A 19,353-nucleotide genomic window follows, 5' to 3' on the forward strand; every position below is an offset into this window, starting at 1 on the left:
CCACCATGACATCACTTATAATCCAATACATAACTCAAAGCTAGAGTATAACGTAACATACTGGTCAAAGGAAATCCGATAATCTAAGCTTAACAAACGCTGCACCTACAACGTATTTAAACAGATGTTATAATACGGTAATATTTCTTCCTGAAATATTGTTATTCATGTATTTTGCCACACATAATGCAAGTTCATATATATATATATATATATATATATATATATATATATATATATATATATATATATATATATATATATATATATATATATTTTAGTGTTTTTCATCATATGCTGTTTCAGGTTTCACCCCCAAAACATAATCATAATAATATAATAATGTAACATGCTACAAATTTAAAAACAGAATCTAAATAAATACTAAGGTGTGTGTCATCGAGTGTTAAAGGCAAGGATTACATATCAGTCCTGGACGTCTTTAGCCACGTATACACACACACCCATATTACCATTATGACACACATTTCATACTCACTATACTCCCCTCACCCCCACCATACGTATTGTCCCACACCCACACGCACACACACATGCTGTATTTGGCATTCTGTGTACTAAATGAAATCCTGCTTTGAATTCTGTTGTTCTAAATGTAAATAAGCATGGAGAACTAATATTAATAGCATGTTCATTAACACTGCACACTGTCAGGCTGGCAATACTGAAACAAAGGACCAAGACTGTAACAGGTGCGTGAGAGCTGGAAAGCTCCCACAATATGCTTCATAGCTCCATACAGGCTGTTTGTATTTTTCATAAGAAATGGCTGTTCATCAATATGTTAAGTTTAATTATTGACATAACTGGAGGAAAAGGGACCTCGACATTGACACTACAGCTCACCAGCATAGCTATGAGGGTTGGAGGTGTCAGCGGCCACCTCCCCACTAACTGGTATCCGCCACTGAACACACGATTAACTTTAGCATTAACGAAAATATAAGTGTGGGTCTGGCTACCCCATGACTATTACTGAAAACTATGCAAATAAGTATTGATTACTGGTTACTGTAGTCCGCCATGTGAGGTGGTTATGTATTGCACTTGTATTTTGACACAGTATTAAATTTTAGGTAAACATACTAAATGCAACGTCATTACGCATTAGCACAAACTGATAATGTGTGTGTGTGTGTGTGTGTGTGTGTGTGTCTACTGATAGCCAGCAGAGGAGCTTGAGAGAGAGAGAGAGAGAGAGAGAGAGAGAGAGTCGAGGCGGTGGAGCGGGGCATGTTTTCTGCTAACTAGGGAGGGGGTATCCTAGTGTGTAATCGGGTCTATATAAAGATAATAAAAGTAAATAGGTTTATCATCAATCAGGGCACAGGATAACATTGACACCTTGATAACTATACTATAATAACTAAGAATATATAGCTGTTGGCTGCTTACTCCCATACTCCCCCCTTCCCCTACATCGCGCCATTTCTGGGTGAACCACAACTCAACCTATATCGTGGTTCACACTACAAGGCAAGAGAATTATTTTATACAATTCAGACTACAAATAGTATAGTGCACAGCCCATTATCCCAATCACATAATATTTATTAGCCTATATCATAGCATAATACAATGGCCACATAATACAATTCGGAGGATGAAGTTTAGCGATTCGAAAACATGTCGGGCACACACACACACACACACACACACACACACACACACACACACACACACACACACACACACACACACACACACACACACACACACACACACACACACACACACACACACACACACACACACACACACACACACACACACACACACACCGGAGTGCGCTGTTGCCACGATAGCGAAATCTCGCAACCAGGCGGTCCAGTCGGAAATCTTGCCGACTGTACAGTCTCCCTTTTGTTATTATGAGCAACACTAGGAGGTCTCCGTCTTCTCATTAACACGTTATTTGGCCTTAAATAATAACACTCTGTCAGCTCAGACTCACATTCATCTTCCCTAACTGCTGAGTCAATTAAAGTGGCAATCTCTGGATCAGATCTTTGCATATCAGCTAACTTTTCACTTGCATCAGTCTGGGGATAATCATCAACCTCTGAGTCAATTAACTGGGCAAAAAAGGTATCACCAAGCCTAATATCATCATCGGCATTGCCAGTGCCATTACTGTCAATACTCCCAAGGCTGCCTTTTGCCATCATAGCTCTAGTTACAGCACATGCAGGAAACAATTTAGGATCCAACTCTTTACTCCTATCCTCGCTCAGGAAAGTTTGACACGCAGGGAATAGCATTCACCTGGCCTCCCGCCAAGTCATTATCCAAGAGGAAAGTGACCCCTTCTACAGAAAGCAGGTCAACAACACCCACACGCATTGAACCAGTAACTAACTCTTACTGGGGCTTCACCTCAACTAGGGGAACAAACTCAGCTGTACCCTGTAGCAAGACACATTCATTTGGGTCAGCTACATCAATCCCCTTCAACATTAGTCACTGTCAAGCTCCCATGTCTCTTAGTATAATGACTTCTGTACCACCTTTTCCATCTAGTGGAACTAATCCCATAGATATAAAGTTAGCAAATAAATGACCTGGCGATGAGTCACGTTGTGTACTGCTTGGGGGAGGACACTATGGTGGAGTCTTATTACCACTCTCACCTGAACCTGATGGCTGCACTGCTCCAGTCTTACTAGTGTCTAACAGTGGCTCTACAGGAGTCTGTCTATCCACCACTGACAGTTCCACTCTGGCCTTATCAACAATATGCACCTAATGGGGTTGTGCCTGACTACCACTAACAATATCTGTGAGTGTCTGCTCTCTGTGTCAAAAGATCCCCAAGAGTTTACCAAAGAAACAGGTTTTACAGAGGAACCTTTCCCTTGTTTTCTCCAGCACCAATCCTCCAAGTGACCCATTTTCTGGCAATACTGGCAAAACCTGACACTTTTTTTGACACTATGGCAACACTATCCTCACTTACTTTCGTAGAACTAACATGCTATGAGGTTGTAGTGTTCCCACTAGTGTCACGACATTAACTTCCCTTTACCAGAAGAAGGGTTCACAAAAACTAGTTGGTTCACTCTCCTACCCATAACAAATAATTGAGGCTTATGTTCATGCTTATGAATTATACCATAGTTATCTGCTACAACACCAGCCTCAGCTAGGGTATCTAAATCTTTTTCCACTAGGTATGTAGCCACATCGTTATGTCTTATCAGTGAGGTTCTCCAAGATCATTAATTCTTTAAGTTTACAGAAATCAACTTTCTTAGAATGAAACCATTGATCAAATAAGTCTGTGAGTACTCTAGCATATTCCACATGAATTTGATCTTTCTGTTTAATGGTGGATCTAAATTTAAACCTATATGCCTTTGGCACGAGTTCATATGCTTTGAGAATAACCTCTGTTAAACAATTATAGTTAGCACTTTGATCAACAGATGAAATATAAGCCTCGATCCTTTCCTTTCAAAACACTCTGCAGCAGTACTGTCCAAGAGTCTTTTGGCCACGAGAGACGACCTGCCAACGTTTCAAACAATTGGAAATACTTAGTGACATCTTGCTCATTAAAGGGAGGTACTAGTTTAATGTTCCTAGCAACATCAAAAGATTCCCATGCAGATGAACTACTAGCTCTAGGTAAACCATCAGGGTGCTCCAGTCTTAATTCGTAATCCATTTCGTTTTGTTTCATTTGAGCCTGTTATTCTATTTCCCTCAATTTTGCTTGCACTTCAAGTTCTCAGCTAAATTCTGGCTTTCTCAAGTTGCACTTTCTCACCAGTATCATGAGCAGAAAAATCAGTAGGGCCAGGTATCTCCGATGCCAAAGGCTCAGGGTCAACACCATCTTCAGTATTAAATGGCTCAGAACTACTTATGCATGACTCACGTTGCTCAAACATGGTGTCCAGTATTAAATCAAGTAACTTAGTGATTGAGGAATGAAATCTCAACTGTAAGGCCTGGGCAAGCAATATGAGCTCTAGTTTTGTGAGTGTTTTCACTCTGTTTGGGGATGGCTTAGATTGCAAAAATGCTTTCACTCACTATCATTCATTAGGGCCATGATTACTGATTATTGTTAAGTGGGTACGAGTAAGTATTGTGTATCTGGCCACGGTTGCCAATATTATGTCACAGAGCTACCCTGGCGAGGTCGCCAAATTGTTATTGGGGTGTATATTACGGTGGACTCTTAGCCCTTAATTAATCACCAAAAGGGATAAGGTAAAACTTACAAGAAAACTAACTTAACTTTACTGTACACTATAACATACACAACCAAAGAAGAAACCAAGGTTTGTTTTACAAAAGGAGGATTCATATAGGCCTCGGAATACAAATATAAAAATAGTTATTTCTTATCTAACCAGAATACACTCAGTTGAGGCTAAGTACTCACAAAGCTCGAGAAAATGTGGAGACTTCGAAAGTTTAATCCAGATATAATTCACACACTAGTCTACTGTAAATGGAAGAGTGAACCAAAAATGGGAAATGGAGCACAAACAGTGTGTTTTGTAATCAAAGTCATGTATTGAGTAATGTTGGGGAAAAGTGCAACACAATGTGACAAATGTGTACTGTGACAATAAATGTGAACAAATGTGTACAAATGACAAAATGTGTACAAGAATGTGTGTACTAAATGAGCCAAAATGTGTACAGGGATGTGTGTAGAAAATGAGACATTTGTCTCTTCACATTTTCCTGAACCTTATAAAGCAGACTTACTCCGCCTGTCTCAGCTAATTAACCACTAGGCTGTCTTAAAAATAATCTCCATCCATACAGAAACAACAGAGGCATCTGCTACCAATGAGGGCCTCGTACCCTCCACACAGAACCAATTGAGAGCCATCAAGAATGTGACGAAAACGCCATTTAGGCTTCTAATTGGCAAACATCACTACTTTGCTCCTCCCACATTGTCACACCCTGTATTTCAAGGACAAGAGGGACTTTCTGGGTAATATATGAGAAAAACATCTGGTGTTTTATCTGTCCAGAAGGCAAAGTTGACCGCTGGGTAAATAAACGTGGGGACTAGGGTTACCCCTTACAGCCCCCAAAACTGATAAGGAAAAGATTTAATGTTCTTAACGGCTCGCCTGTCTCCTTACGTTATCACTTATTTTATATTTCACCCATTCGCTGCCGGGGTTAACTACGCCAGTAACACCTACCTTCCTGAGAGAAGAAATTTCCCAAGCGGAAATTTCTTAATACTGTAGAATCATTTACTCGGCTAAAACATTACTATTACCATTTATATGTCTTACATCAAGGGAGTATTCTTGCAAAAATAGGGCCCAGTCGGTCAAACTACGATTTTTGTCCTTAAATAGGGACAGAAATTTCAGAGGGTGGTGATCAGTGTACATTACAAAATCAACTGACCCTGGACCAACATACAGAGAGAAGTGTTGAAGGGCAAGTATGAGTGCAAGGAGATCTTCTCAATACTTGAATAATTTCTCTTGGCCTTCTTAAACTTTTTCCTAAAATAGCACACAGGCATCTCAAAGCCTGGATCATTATAATGAAACAAAACTGCGCCAGCCCCAAGGCCGATGGTATCAACAGCTAATTTAAAGGGTTTATCAAAATTGGGAGCTTGAAGCACTGGGTAACTTGACAAGATGGCTTTGACTTTAGGTTTCCTCACATTCTGGCTTCCACTCATACATGACTCCTTTTCTTAACAAATCAGTGAGGGGAGCTATAAGATCAGAGAAGTTCAGGACAAAACGTCTGTAGTACCCTAACATACACAAGAATCGTTGCAACTCTCTCTTATTTTTGGGTTGGGGGGAATTGACAATGGCCTGAACTTTAACATCAGGTGAACTCACTTGGCCTAAACCGACCACATAACTTAGGTACTGCAATCGAGCCCTCACAAATTCACATGTAGTTAAATCAAGCACTAAATTAGCAGAGGACAGTCTCTGCAGCAAGGCATCTAGTTGGCTCAAGTGTTGTTCCCAGGTGTCACTAAAAATAACATCATCAATGTAACACAATTTTTAACATCCTTGGTAAGATCAATCATCAGCCTTCGGAAGGTGGCAGGAGCATTCTTCACACCATAGGGCATGACCTTACATTCATAAGTCCTGCCACCGACCACAAAACAGGAAATTTCTTGGGCCCTTTCTGTTAGTAGGACTTGCCAATATCCCTTCATTAATTTTAATTTTGTGATAAACTTTTAGCACTGCCTATTGCGTCCACACAATCATCTACTCTAGGAAGTGGGTAAGTATCAGTCTTGGTAAGGGTGTTGATTTTATGATAATCATTACAAAATCGATGTGACCCAATCATTTTTTGGAACCACTATGACCAGGGAGCACCACTCTCTTTGACAAGACTTGATTAACCCCTGCTGCAACATGTAGTTCAGTTCCTCTTGAATGATGGTCTGCGTCTGTGGACTAGCCTGCTAGGGGGACTGCTTTACAGAGCTGCCGCCTACAACGTCCACGTCGTGCTGTGCCACTTCCATCCGTCCAGGGGTGTCCCAGAAGACACCTGCGAACTTCCTGAGGAGGGCAACAAGCTTGGCATACCGCTCTGCAGTCAAGTGGGAGAGTTTATCAGTCAGTGTACTCCAAGCTCCCTGGTTTTCTCTCCAACTGGTCATCTGGTCCAAAGTCAAAGGGCAGCCCTCATCATCCTCCATCTCGACAGCCGACACCACGCATGCAGTATTAGGGGGGTCCACAACCTCGACAGCCAACACCACGCATGCAGCACTAGGGGAGTCCACAAACTCGACAGCCAACACCACGCATGGAGCACTAGGGGAGTCCACAAATTCGACAGCCAACACCACGCATGCAACACTAGCGGGGTCCACAAACTTGAGAGCCAACACCACGCATGCAGCACTGGGGGAGTCCACGTCTCGCATGTGGTATTCCTTCAACATATTTACATGGCACAATCTTCATTCCTTCCTCCAGTCTGGGGTTAAAATGACATAATTTACTTAACCTACCCTCTTTTCCACTATAAAAGGGCCTGCAAAACTTGCCTGCAGAGGCTGACCATGAATGAGAAGCAAGACAAGAACTTGATCACCTGGGTGAAACACTCTGTACCTAACTTTCTTCGAGTGGTCATACCACCTCTTCATCTTTCTCATGAGAGGACTCCAAGTGTGCCCTGGCTACTTCCATACTATAGACCAGTCTTTCTTTAAATTTTGACACAATCTAACAAGTTAATTTGGTCATCATCCTTGACCCATTGTTCTTCAAGGAGTTTAAGAGGACCTCTTACTTCATGGCCAAGATCAACTGATATGAGGAATATCCTAGAGACTCGCTTGGTGCCTCTGTGGTTGCAAAAAGTAGGAAAGGCAAACACTTGTCTCATTCCTTTTCATCAACACAGTTTTCTGAGCATACTCTACAAAGTTTGGTGATACCTCTCTAATGCACCCTGACTCTGAGGATGATATGCTGAGGAAGTGATCTGTGAGATTCCTAACTCCTTAAGAGTTCGTGTCAAAGTTTGGAATTAAAATTGCCTTGATCTGACTGAACTTCCCTAGGGAGACAAAAACAGGTAAAGAAGGTCAGCATCTCCTTTACAACCAATTTAGCTGAAATATTTCTCAAGGGAATGGCTTCAGGATATCTAGTGGCCATGTCTAACATTATGAGGATGTACTGGTCGCCTGAGGAGGTTTTAGACAAAGGGCCAACGATGTCTACAAGGACTCTAGTGAATGGGACCTCAAACACAGGTTGAGGGATCAATGGAGCTGCATGGATGGGGTTATTGCTATTACCAACTAGCTGAAAGGTGTGACATGACCTACAGAACTGGGAGACATCTCGACGGATTCCAGGCCAGTAACAATGCTGCTAGATGCAGGAGAGTCTTCCTCACCCCTAAGTGACCTACTAAAGAAGAGTCATGAGCGTTGGACATAATTTTTTGCTCATAAGGTCTTGGAACCACCACCTAATGTACACTCGGCAAGATTTCCGACTAGACCACCTGGTTGCGGGATTTGGCTAACGTGGCAACAGCGCGCGCCCGTGTGTGTGTGCGTGTGTGTGTGTTTGTACATGCCCGACATTTTTTCGAATCGCTAAACTTCATCCTCCGAATTATATTATGTGGCCATTGTATTATGCTATGATATAGGCTAATAAATATTATGTGATTGGGATAATGGGCTGTGCACTATACTATTTGTAGTCTAAATTCTATAAAATAATTCTCTTGCCTTGTAGTGTGAACCACGATACAGGTTGAGTTGTGGTTAAGAAAAAGAGGGCAAGTTCACCCAGAAATGGCGCGATGTAGGGGGAAGGGGGGAGTATGGGATTAAGCAGCCAACAGCTATATATTCTTAGTCATTATAGTATAGTTTATCAAGGTGTCAATATTATCCTGTGCCCTGATTGATGATAAACCTTTTTACTTTTATTATCATTATATAGACCCGATTACACACTAGGATACCCCCTCCCTAGTTAGCGGAAAACATGCCCCGCTCCACAGCCTCGACTCTCTCTCTCTCTCTCTCTCTCTCTCTCTCTCTCTCTCAAGCTCCTCAGCTGGCTATCAGTAGACACACACACACACACTCATTATCAGTTTGTGCTAATACGTAATGACGTTGCATTTAGTATGTTTACCTAAAATTTAAGTGTCAAAATACAAGTGCAATACATAACCACCTCACATGGCGGACTACGGTAACCAGTAATCAATACTTATTTGCATAGTTTATGTTTCAGTAATAGTCATTGGGTAGCCAGACCCACACTGATATTTTCGTTAATGCTAAAGTTAATCGTGTGTTCAGTGGCGGATACCAGTTAGTGGGGGGAGGTGGCCGCTGACACCTCCAACCCTCATTGCTATGCTGATGAGCTGTAGTGTCACTGCAGAGATCCCTTTTCCTCCAGTTATGTCAATAATTATACTTAACATATTGATGAACAGCCATTTCTTATGAAAAATACAAACAGCCTATATGGAACTATGAAGCATATTGTGGGAGCTTTCCAGCTCTCACGCACCTGTCACAGTCTTGGTTTTTTGTTTCAGTATTGCCAGCCTGACAGTGTGCAGTGTTAATGAACATGCTATTAATATAAGTTCTCCATGCTTATTTACATTTAGAACAACAGAATTCAAAGCAGGATTTCATTCAGTACACAGAATGCCATATACAGCATGTGTGTGTGCGTGTAGGTGTGGGACAATACGTATGGTGGGGGTGGGGGTGAGTATAATGAGTATGAAATGTGTGTCATAATGGTAATATGGGTGTGTGCATACGTGGCTAAGGACGTCCAAGACTGATATGTAATCCTTGCCTTTAACACTTGATGACACACACCTTAGTATTTACTTAGGTTCTATTTATAAGTCTGTAGCATGTTACATTATTATATTATTATGATTTTGTTTGGGGGGTGAAACCTGAAACACCATATCAAGACAAACACTGAAGTATTATAAAACTGTGATATGGACTCCTTATTATATGAATAACTATTTCTTGCAGGAGAAAATAATGTTATTTTAATGTTCATTATAAGAATACACTATAGGAGCATCTGTTTTTAATGGTAGCTTACCGGATTCCCAGCGATCAGTTTATGAAGATATCCTGTAGCATAGATTTATGCAATATATCCGTTATATATTGTATTAACTATGTCATAAAGGTTCACACAGTGGACTTTCACTTAAACTACTTCGAAAAGGCAGCAAGTTCAGTGTTTAATAGGATACGAAGTTCACGTATTTTTTGGTGTGGTTATAAATCCAGCCGTCCTTTACTGGCCAATGTAATTCCTTATAAAATGAGAGTGGTCAAGTGAAAAACGAATACCCTATGTCGCATAGTAGTTTGAAAATGATCACTGATAATAATATATTATTACCGCATGACCCTCCCGAATGACCACACCCAGAATCTTTGTTTTATTTATTTTAGTGCTGGGCCACTTGGAACAGATATGAGTAAATGACACGATAGCCCACGTGGATTTATTGAATATAACCTAGCCAGTATGAAGTTTCTTGATTAATAAGATATGTGGGTGTATGGTTATCAGGTAAAAGTGAGAACCTACACACAAACACACACACACACACACACACACACACACACACACACACACACAGACAGAGGATATATATATATATATATATATATATATATATATATATATATATATATATATATATATATATGTATGTTACAGGCAGATTGTGAAATTAGTCATTTCGTGAATTAAGATTAGCTTGTTTTATGTTTATTTAGGTTAGGTTGATCTAGGATAAGGGTAGGTTAAGGTTAGGTTAGGTTTGGTTAGGTTAGGTTAATTTAAGCTTAATAGAGAAGGAAACGGTAACTTCCAGCATAAAATCACTCTGTGCGTATGACACCGGCACCACACATCCCCTTCCTCCCGAAGCACCGTTGTTCGAACCTCAGTTGGTAGAGATTCATGTTGTGCCTGGGATCAGGACAGAACTTTTGACCGCCAGTATACTTCCACAGCAAAACTGCTGCACCTGCCAACTGTACTTGTAAAATCAATCAGGGTGGAGCATCAATAGTGTCGCTGTGACAAACAATTTGTATTAAATTCCAATTACCCTGTGCTTAGTAGTTAATGCTTATGCAATGAAAAGTATGCCTTAGCTGAAAAAATCGAGTGACAGCCAAAGCTTCATACAGTCAAGTTGGCTATTAATTTCTTATTGGGTAGGTTATTAACCGGGAAACGTGCTAGTCCTTGGATTGCATAAATCGCTTAGAACAGCCAGTAGGTTAAACCTATATCTCCATTGACCAAAGAACAAGGTGTTCCCTGGTTAACACAGACACAGTGTGGATATAGGGGGTGAGGTCCAGAGACTTATCTGGCACTTTCAAGGAAGACAGCGGCCAATCATGCGCCAGCTCCTTCTCTCATCTGCGAGACCATCACGTCAACTGATCTACCCCCTACAGTGTCGACCACTGGTAGCCTATGTTAAAAAGATCCCTACAGTTACTGATTAACTAACAGGGCTTCAGTAACCCACAGTCCATCAGGTAGAAAGTAAGAGTAGTGACCAGTAACTCAGGGCTATTAGTGCATATGCTTATAGTCTAAGTACTGTCCGGTAGTATTTGTTCCTATGCACTCGGACATCCTAAGAGCATACTTACCCTTATAACTAATATCGGTAAGCTCCAGTGTGGGTGTGAACACTCATGTGGATAAAACGTGTATTCTCTGGGAATCCTCAGAAAGGCCCACAGTTCAATGATGCACCACAAGGTAATTCAGATGCAGCCTTAGATTGCCTCTACCGGGTTCTCGAGCTTCCCCCTTAACCTAAGGTACATGTGTATATACAGCCCCTGGATGTAATCTGTCCTGTGGGACCAATGGGCAAGATGTCAGGTCCTCACCCACTTTGCCACTGCCCTCTCATTTAAATGGCTCAGAAATTATGGGTGTGGATCCCAATGGCACAGGAAGGACACATCCCCAGTTAGTGGTAGGTCAACACACATTACAGGAATGCACGTCTATCTATTTCTTGTCCCATTCCTGGCCAGAAAAGTCAGCAAGGATATGGCCAAGAATCTTCCTTTTGCCCATGTAACTTTCCGACGCTGAACAATGATCCAGTTCGTACACTGCTTGGCGATACTTTGCCGGAACGACAAACTGCAGTCGAACCTCACCCTGGGGTATTTGTGACTCACGGTACAGCCATCCTTGTTTATGAAGGAACCTGGCTTGACCTCTGTGAATGCTTAATCACATTACTCTTTTGTTTCTTCCACACTACGGCAAGTGTTGGGTCAGATTGTTGTTCATGGACAAAATCTTGACTACGAATCAGATCTTGCTGCGATGCAATGGTCAGTGGGGTGACATTGTTTGAAGGCTTGGCCATGGCTCATGCTACAGCAGCAGAAGTCTATGGTGTAACTTCTTAGTACCTGGTATGTTACCAATAATAAGGTCAAAGTTTCTGGCATGACAGTTGCAGCTGTTGGGCCAGTATAAAAAGATGCTGCCTGGATTCGTGCTTCAGGAAACAATCTCACTGATCCATCAATAAGGTGAGCTTGGATCTATCTACCTGTGTACTGCTCAGGCCAAACTAGACTCTGCCTGACGGAGCAACCTGAGGAACCATTGTCTCTCAGTTCATTTACAGAAACATCTCCCACAAACCCTGGCTGAACAAGGAAGGCACTGTTGCCTGTGGGAGGGCCTGTGGAGGAAGTGGCCAGGTATGGGTTAGGAGATTATGTCAATGGTGGATCTTTCTTGGCGAAAACCATATTGTCTACCACTAATTAAGTTGTTGGATTCAAGATTTTTAACAAAGATTTTTAACAAGTTTCAAATACCTTACCGTGAGACGATGTGACAACTAGGGGTGGATCAAATACAATTGTATTTGTATCTGAACTGTATTTAAATACATTTTTAATGTATTTGTATTTGTAATTGTATTTTGGCACGCAGAAGAGAAAGTATTTTGTATTTGTATTTGTATTTCGAAGTTAAATGCCGCGCCACTTTTGTTTGACTCGCTGAGTTAGATCACAGGCTCAGATAGAGCATCAACGTGCATCTGGGCAGACGTGCAGCAGTGACTCCCGAGTCCCGAATCCCGTGAGCTCGAGTTTTCCTATGTTATCACGGGCCGGCCCCAACGCAACAAACACACTGTACAGTACATGGTGGGTGAATTGATATAATAATTTTATTAAATTTCCTGTCGAAATTTAAAGTATTTGTATTTGTATTTGTATTTCATAAGTATTTGTATTTTGTATTTTGCATCATAATGTCACAAGTATATGTATTTGTATTTCACCTCTAAAAAATCAGTATTTGATCCAACCCTGGGGACAGCTATTGGTTTGTAATCAGAGGGGTCAGAGGAACTTCCTTTCTTCGAAATTTGGTAAGGAAGAAGTATATATGCATAATCTGAATAATTTAGCTAGAACAGAGGCAAGTTCAGGGGAACACTTTTTCAAGACAATTGACGGAATTCCATCTGGGCTTGGAGCTTTGTTGGTAGGTAAATTTTCTAAGATGATTTTACGTATCTTGTCTGTATTTTAAGTGGAACAATTTTGGGAGAGAAGTTCTAGTAATGGGACGTTCTGGCTGGCATTCTCTATGGTAAAATTTCTGGCAAATGTACTAGCAAAAATATCAGCTTTCCCACGCGGGTCATTTGTAATGTTGCCATCTGAAGATTTTAGTGGGGGAATGGATGATGCCTTGTTAAAGTTATTATTGAAAGAATTGAGTTGACAAGAATACTCTATAGTCATTAGGGTTGTTAAGTAGTTTTGATGCTTGCTTTTGAAGAAAGTTTGATTTATCTAGATTTATTACAGTTTATGCATAATTTCTAGCAATCTTACATTGAGAGAGTAATTCGTTTTTTTTTTGTATTTTGAGTTATATGCTGTTTTTTTTTGGTTGTTGCTCTGGCACAGTTGCCATCAAACCATTTTGGAAAGTTCGATCTTTTAGTGAACTGTTGACTTGGTATGAATAAATCCATCCCAGCTAGTATTAAGTCGCAAATGTGGGACTGGGTAGAATTAGTATCACTAAAGAAGAAAGACTGCCATGGAATGTCAGCAAGATAATTTCTAAATCTATCCCATCGGGTCACCCTGACAGGTTCAGAACGCAGAGATGTGGGGGGGTTAACTAATGAGGCTTTGATGAGATTGTGGTCAGAGGATCCAAGTGGTGTCAATACCTCTATCCTGTATTGATCTGGATTATTTGTCAAGAATTAATCTATGAGATGGGAATTATGGTCATGATTATCAGGTATTCTGGTTGGTTGTTTTACCAGCTGGGTGAGATTAAACGATTTTGCAAACAGCTCGCACTCTAGACCAGTGTCGTCATTCCTGACAGAATGCAATAACCATTCAACATTATGTATGTTAAAATCACCCAAAATGATAATTTCGATGCTAAGTGCAAGGTTAAGGTTAATCAGCTGTGTGGATATGAAATAAATACACTGGATTCCGAAGAAGCATTGGGGGAGTGATAGACTACACAGATATATTTGCTAATAGCAATCAAAACTGGATGAAGTGAAGTTTAAATGTGTCAACTGCTTATTGAGATTTGATATAACAACAGGTGCCGCCCATGTTACGGAAGTTTGTGAGGAAATGGTCACCGGGAAAACCAAATGGGGATATATCAGTAGAGGCTGAGAATTGTGGTTCTGTGATGAAAAGGGCCAAAGGGGATATGGACTGAAGGAAAAAATGAACTGTTTAAATTTGTGCTAAGGCCGCGGATGTTGGTGAAGAATTAAGGCCGCTCTTTCACTTCTTCGCCGACGAGCATTACTGGAAATTGCAGCAGTCACTGCCGGCACAGTCGCTTGATGGCGACCGGGAGAACCCTGCGCCGCTAGCTCTACCCTGCCGGTGATGACAATCTGAGGTACCACCTCATTTGATACTAATATTGCAGCGGCCATTGCTAAAGAGAGTGAATAGGTGTGATATGCGCATGTAGTGTGGTGTAGACAGTTGAAGGCACAGGTGTCAAGAAAGCATGCAGGCCTATTGTGTAAATGAATGCACTGAAAATGTTCAGGAGTTGTTAGCCACCCTCGTCCAGCCAACCTGTGTCTGTGGCAGCGTCGCATTCACGAGCACAGAAGTTGCCTTTGATGCATTTCTGTCGAATAATATCTCTTCAGGTTTTGGCTTGTATAAAAGCAATAGTAATATTTACTTTGAAAGTTTGACTTTGATAACACGAATACATCATACTGATTATTTAATAACTTGTTTCTCATATAGAGCCAAGCAAGGGACAAATATGTATATTTGGTTCCACTCTACGCCTTCCTGTAAGTTTGAACCAGTGAACACACAGTGAACAAGTTCAAAGCATTCATTTGTTACCAGGGGAGAGAGAGAGAGAGGGTGCCAATGAATTTTAGAGGAATGAGGTGGAGAAATGAGGTGCTCAACACAGTTACACGGATTTTTCCTTTCGTTTCGCTTGGCTTTCTATGCCTAAATGACGGTAAATTATGAAATATAATAACTGGATGACGAAGTGTTAATAGGGTCTGGCTAATGGTTGTGTGGTCCAAGGTGCGCAGTGGTAAGCCTAATTCCAGGCACCGGTCGCTGTTAAAAGTAGGATATTTTCAGTCCCACTCATTTTAAATATCTCCATGTATGTTTACAGCAAATGTATGCCCCTATGGACCTACTTTCACCCCATGAATATTTTTATCAATGAACACACTACTCGGAACAAAATCCGCCATAGACCTATTTTCCTTAATGATGCTTTTATTTTTTTTCTAAGGCCTACTTTTCTACGAAAACCTATTTTCCCATGAACCAATTTTCCCCATTGATGTATTTTCTCCCCATGGACCAATTTTTCCGTAGACCTTGAATCTCTCCATAGATGCAAGTTTCCTACATGGGCATATTTTTCACAATGAACCTATTTTCCCCATAAACCTATTTTCCGACGTGGTGCAGTTGAAAAACTGACCTCTGCACGATGGACAGACGTATTGCACGATGAACCTATTGTAATCCACTTCAGCATGATTACAGATTATCGTTTGTGGACCGATTTTCTGAACACTGATCTATTCCCAACTCGGATGTATTCACTCGTGACAATCCCACAGGCCTGTTTTCCCACAATCCGTCCATCCACCTACACACCCACCCATCAACGCACATACCGACAACCTAACTCAGTACAGTATGTCTCAAAAGTAGGACGACATAAACCTGTCTTTTGCCTTGTCCTACGGGTAGCCCCACCACCCACCCTACTTAATGCACGAACCCAACTCCACCCCACTTAACCAGCCCAGCAACCCTTTCCCTCCTTCTCGCCCACCCACTCCACCTAATACGCCGATGAAAACACCAGCCTACACTAAACAATGCACCCACCAAGTCACCAACCTACCAACCCACATACCATGCTCCACAAGGCGGATGACTCGCAGTTCTACGCACACACACACTCACACACACACACACACACACACACACACACACACACACACACACACACACACAGAGGCGGGGTGGATTTCCTTACACGAAAGCTCTCACCGCTTGTCTGTCAGTAGAAAATAGTACACCTTACAGGGAAGTTGCCAAGCCGTAGATAATTGGCTTCATTCCGGCTACTTACACATGATTATGTGCGATATGAATAAATAACGTGCTCGAGCTAAACGGGGAATTTTTCCTTTGGTTGATGACGAAGGAGTTTATTTATCCAAGGATAACGTCTCGTCGAACAAAATGAAAGATGAGTTTTATTCTGGGTAACGCCAGTTGACTTTGTCAAATTATTAGGCAGGCAGCGTAACTTCTGTTAAATGCTTTATGTTCGCATTTTTCTCTCTAGTGGTTGGCGCCTGGAGATTTCTGGAAACATAACTATTTTTTCTCATTAGCTGGATATCCCTCTCTGGACAGAGAGGCAACTTAAGCACAGTTTTTTGTTAAATCAACAGCATTTATCTCCTAATTCATTATTCCACCGATACCAATCATCAAAAAAAAAAAAATAAAAAGTACCCTTTATCACAAAGCAAGGCAAGTTCTAGTGACTGATGGAAGAAATTTTCACACTGTGGCCTGTTATCAATGGAGCACAGGAATTCAGGGTTTCTCATCCCTTGCGTTTCCCTGCGCCAGTCTGCCTACACCTCATTTCTCCAAAATTCACAGGCGCCCACCATACACGCTCTCTCACTCTCTCTCTCTCTCTCTCTCTCTGTAACAAATGAATGCTTCGAACCGTGGAAAGAAACATATTTGTCACTTGCTTTGTATTGTATGAGAAAATATAGTTACTAGATAATAAACATTATATATTCGTGTTATCAGAGTCATACCTTCAGAGTAAATATTACTGATACTTTAGCCCAAAGATGAAGAGATATTTTTCGACAGAAATGCATCAAAGGCAACTTCTGTGCTCGTGAATGCGACGCTGCCACATACACGGGTTGGCTGGAGAAGGGTGGCTAACAACTCTTGGCCGCAATAGTGCATAAGAATCAGATAATATTCCACTTCGGGAATAAAATCAGTAAAAATGCTGAGGACAAAATTGTTTCACAAGCACGTATTTCTGGGTTTAAAACCCAAAGAGATTCTTTTGATCAAAGACTTTAAAAAAAATTGAAATTTAGAGATAAAATGGATATTTTTATCTTTCTAAGCAGGACTTTGAAGTGGCATGTTTACCATCCTAATCAAATTTAAAATATGGAATATTTTCTCAGTATAACGATTCGTGTGATATTATTCATATTTACCAATCTAAAATCACTCCGAAATAAATCGTTTACAAAAAAAAAAAAAATGTTTAGGCTTCGATTATCAGATGCTTATTATTACGAAAAAGTAAATTTCTAGCCGTACTGAGATACTCAATTTATAAACATTACTTGGCTTCTCATGTACGCAGTTCTATTGCTTATAATGTGTCAAAGGAAAATACGGTTGTAGGAGCGTCGACCTATTTATCTTATCCTTGACTTCACAGACAAAAGGTAGTGCGAATTGTGAACTAGTTACGGCAGATAGTATCAATTTTGGGAATAGCTCAAAACTATTTTACTGGAGTGATTGCTGTATAAACTTATTTTTGGTCGACGTTGAATAATATTCAACCCGCAAAAGTATTCAAAATTGCGAAACACTCGGATATTTCCGATACACAAAACACATAGTGTAAAAAAAAAAAATCGAATATAACAAGTAGTCGAATGACAGGTAAATACAGCTGGCATCTGAAGTGTTTAAGGATTGATATCGGGGTACACCGAAGCAAGTGAGAAACTTCGAATCAGTATTCTTTTTTATCTATAGTCCGTGATACACCATATGCCACATTTCCTTAAACTCACCCAAAACTGTAAAATCTCGTGAGAATGAGGTCTGGACTCTCAATTAAAAATTTGTACTAGAAAGTATGAGCATTATCTAAATACCGAGATATATAATTTATTTCCATTTATCAATTTATTCCTTATCCTCATAGACATACACTGCATGGCACCTACAAAAATAGCAGGTTGAAGGAACATTGAATGAACTGTATTAATATCGTCTGGAGATTGTTTGGATTTTTTCGTAAGGAAGAGGGTCATTTATGACTTTTTTGCATTTTTCGTGGTAACCAGATAAAAAACATTCGTTTGTTACAGTAAGAGCAACCGCTTTAGTATTGCATTTATATATTATCCTTGAGTGATCCGAAAAACCGCATGATTGAAGGCGAAAACGATAAAAATACAATTTCCACAATTGTACCCTAGATTAGGCGGGAAATACCACCAAATGTATATAAAAATCAGAAAACATATCTGAGAGTGGAAAAAGTCCACCTCGGGAAAAAAAAAAAAAATCAGCAAAAATGCTACATTAGGTAACACGTAGGATGAAATCGATTCACAGGCAAAGAAGGCTGGTATTTCAGGAATTAAAGCCTAATGAGATTAGTTTATAAGCAGGGCTTTAAACTGGTATATTGAGCCTCCTGATCAGCTTTAAAAAATGGAATATTTTCCTAGTATGACGGTTTCTGTGATATCACTTCCCATATTTATCAACATAAAATCACTCCGAAGTGTTGTAAATCTTTTATAAGAAAATTGTTGTAAGTATCGATTATCAAAGTAAATACATAGCCGTACTGAGATATTCAGTATATAAACATTACTTGGTTTCTCATATACGTAGTTCTACTGCACATACTGGGTTTAACAAAAATCAGGTTGTATGAGAGTCGATCTAAACTGTTCTGTCTAGTGTTGAGATTAACTGCATTTTGTTTTCTGGTCTGTTTTCTATTTATTCATCTTAGCAATAACTTCACGGATAAACCGTAGTGCCAATTGTTTAGTAGTTACGGCCGATAGCATCTACTTTGGCGGTAGTTCAAAACTATTTTACTGGATTGATTGCTGTTATTATGGACGCCGCAAATGTACTCAAAATTGATTCCAAACACTCCCAATTATTCCCAAAACACAGAACACATTTCTGTGATAAAAAATCACATTTAGAAAACACATAAGAAGTCTATTGACAGGTAATGAAAGCTGGCATCTGAGATGATTAAGAACAATAAGTTTGAATTGATATGGAGGTCCCAAAAATAAGCGAGAAACTTTGAATTAGTATTCCTTTTAATCGGCTTTAGAAGCACTGTTAAATTAAATCGAGTTCCTGTTAAAAAAAAAAAAAAATGCACATTCTGAAGGTTCATTTTA

This window comes from Coenobita brevimanus, chromosome 109, assembly GCF_032717465.1.
Source record: "Coenobita brevimanus isolate Jiangsu-jjx chromosome 109, ASM3271746v2, whole genome shotgun sequence".
Lineage (NCBI taxonomy): Eukaryota > Metazoa > Arthropoda > Malacostraca > Decapoda > Coenobitidae > Coenobita > Coenobita brevimanus.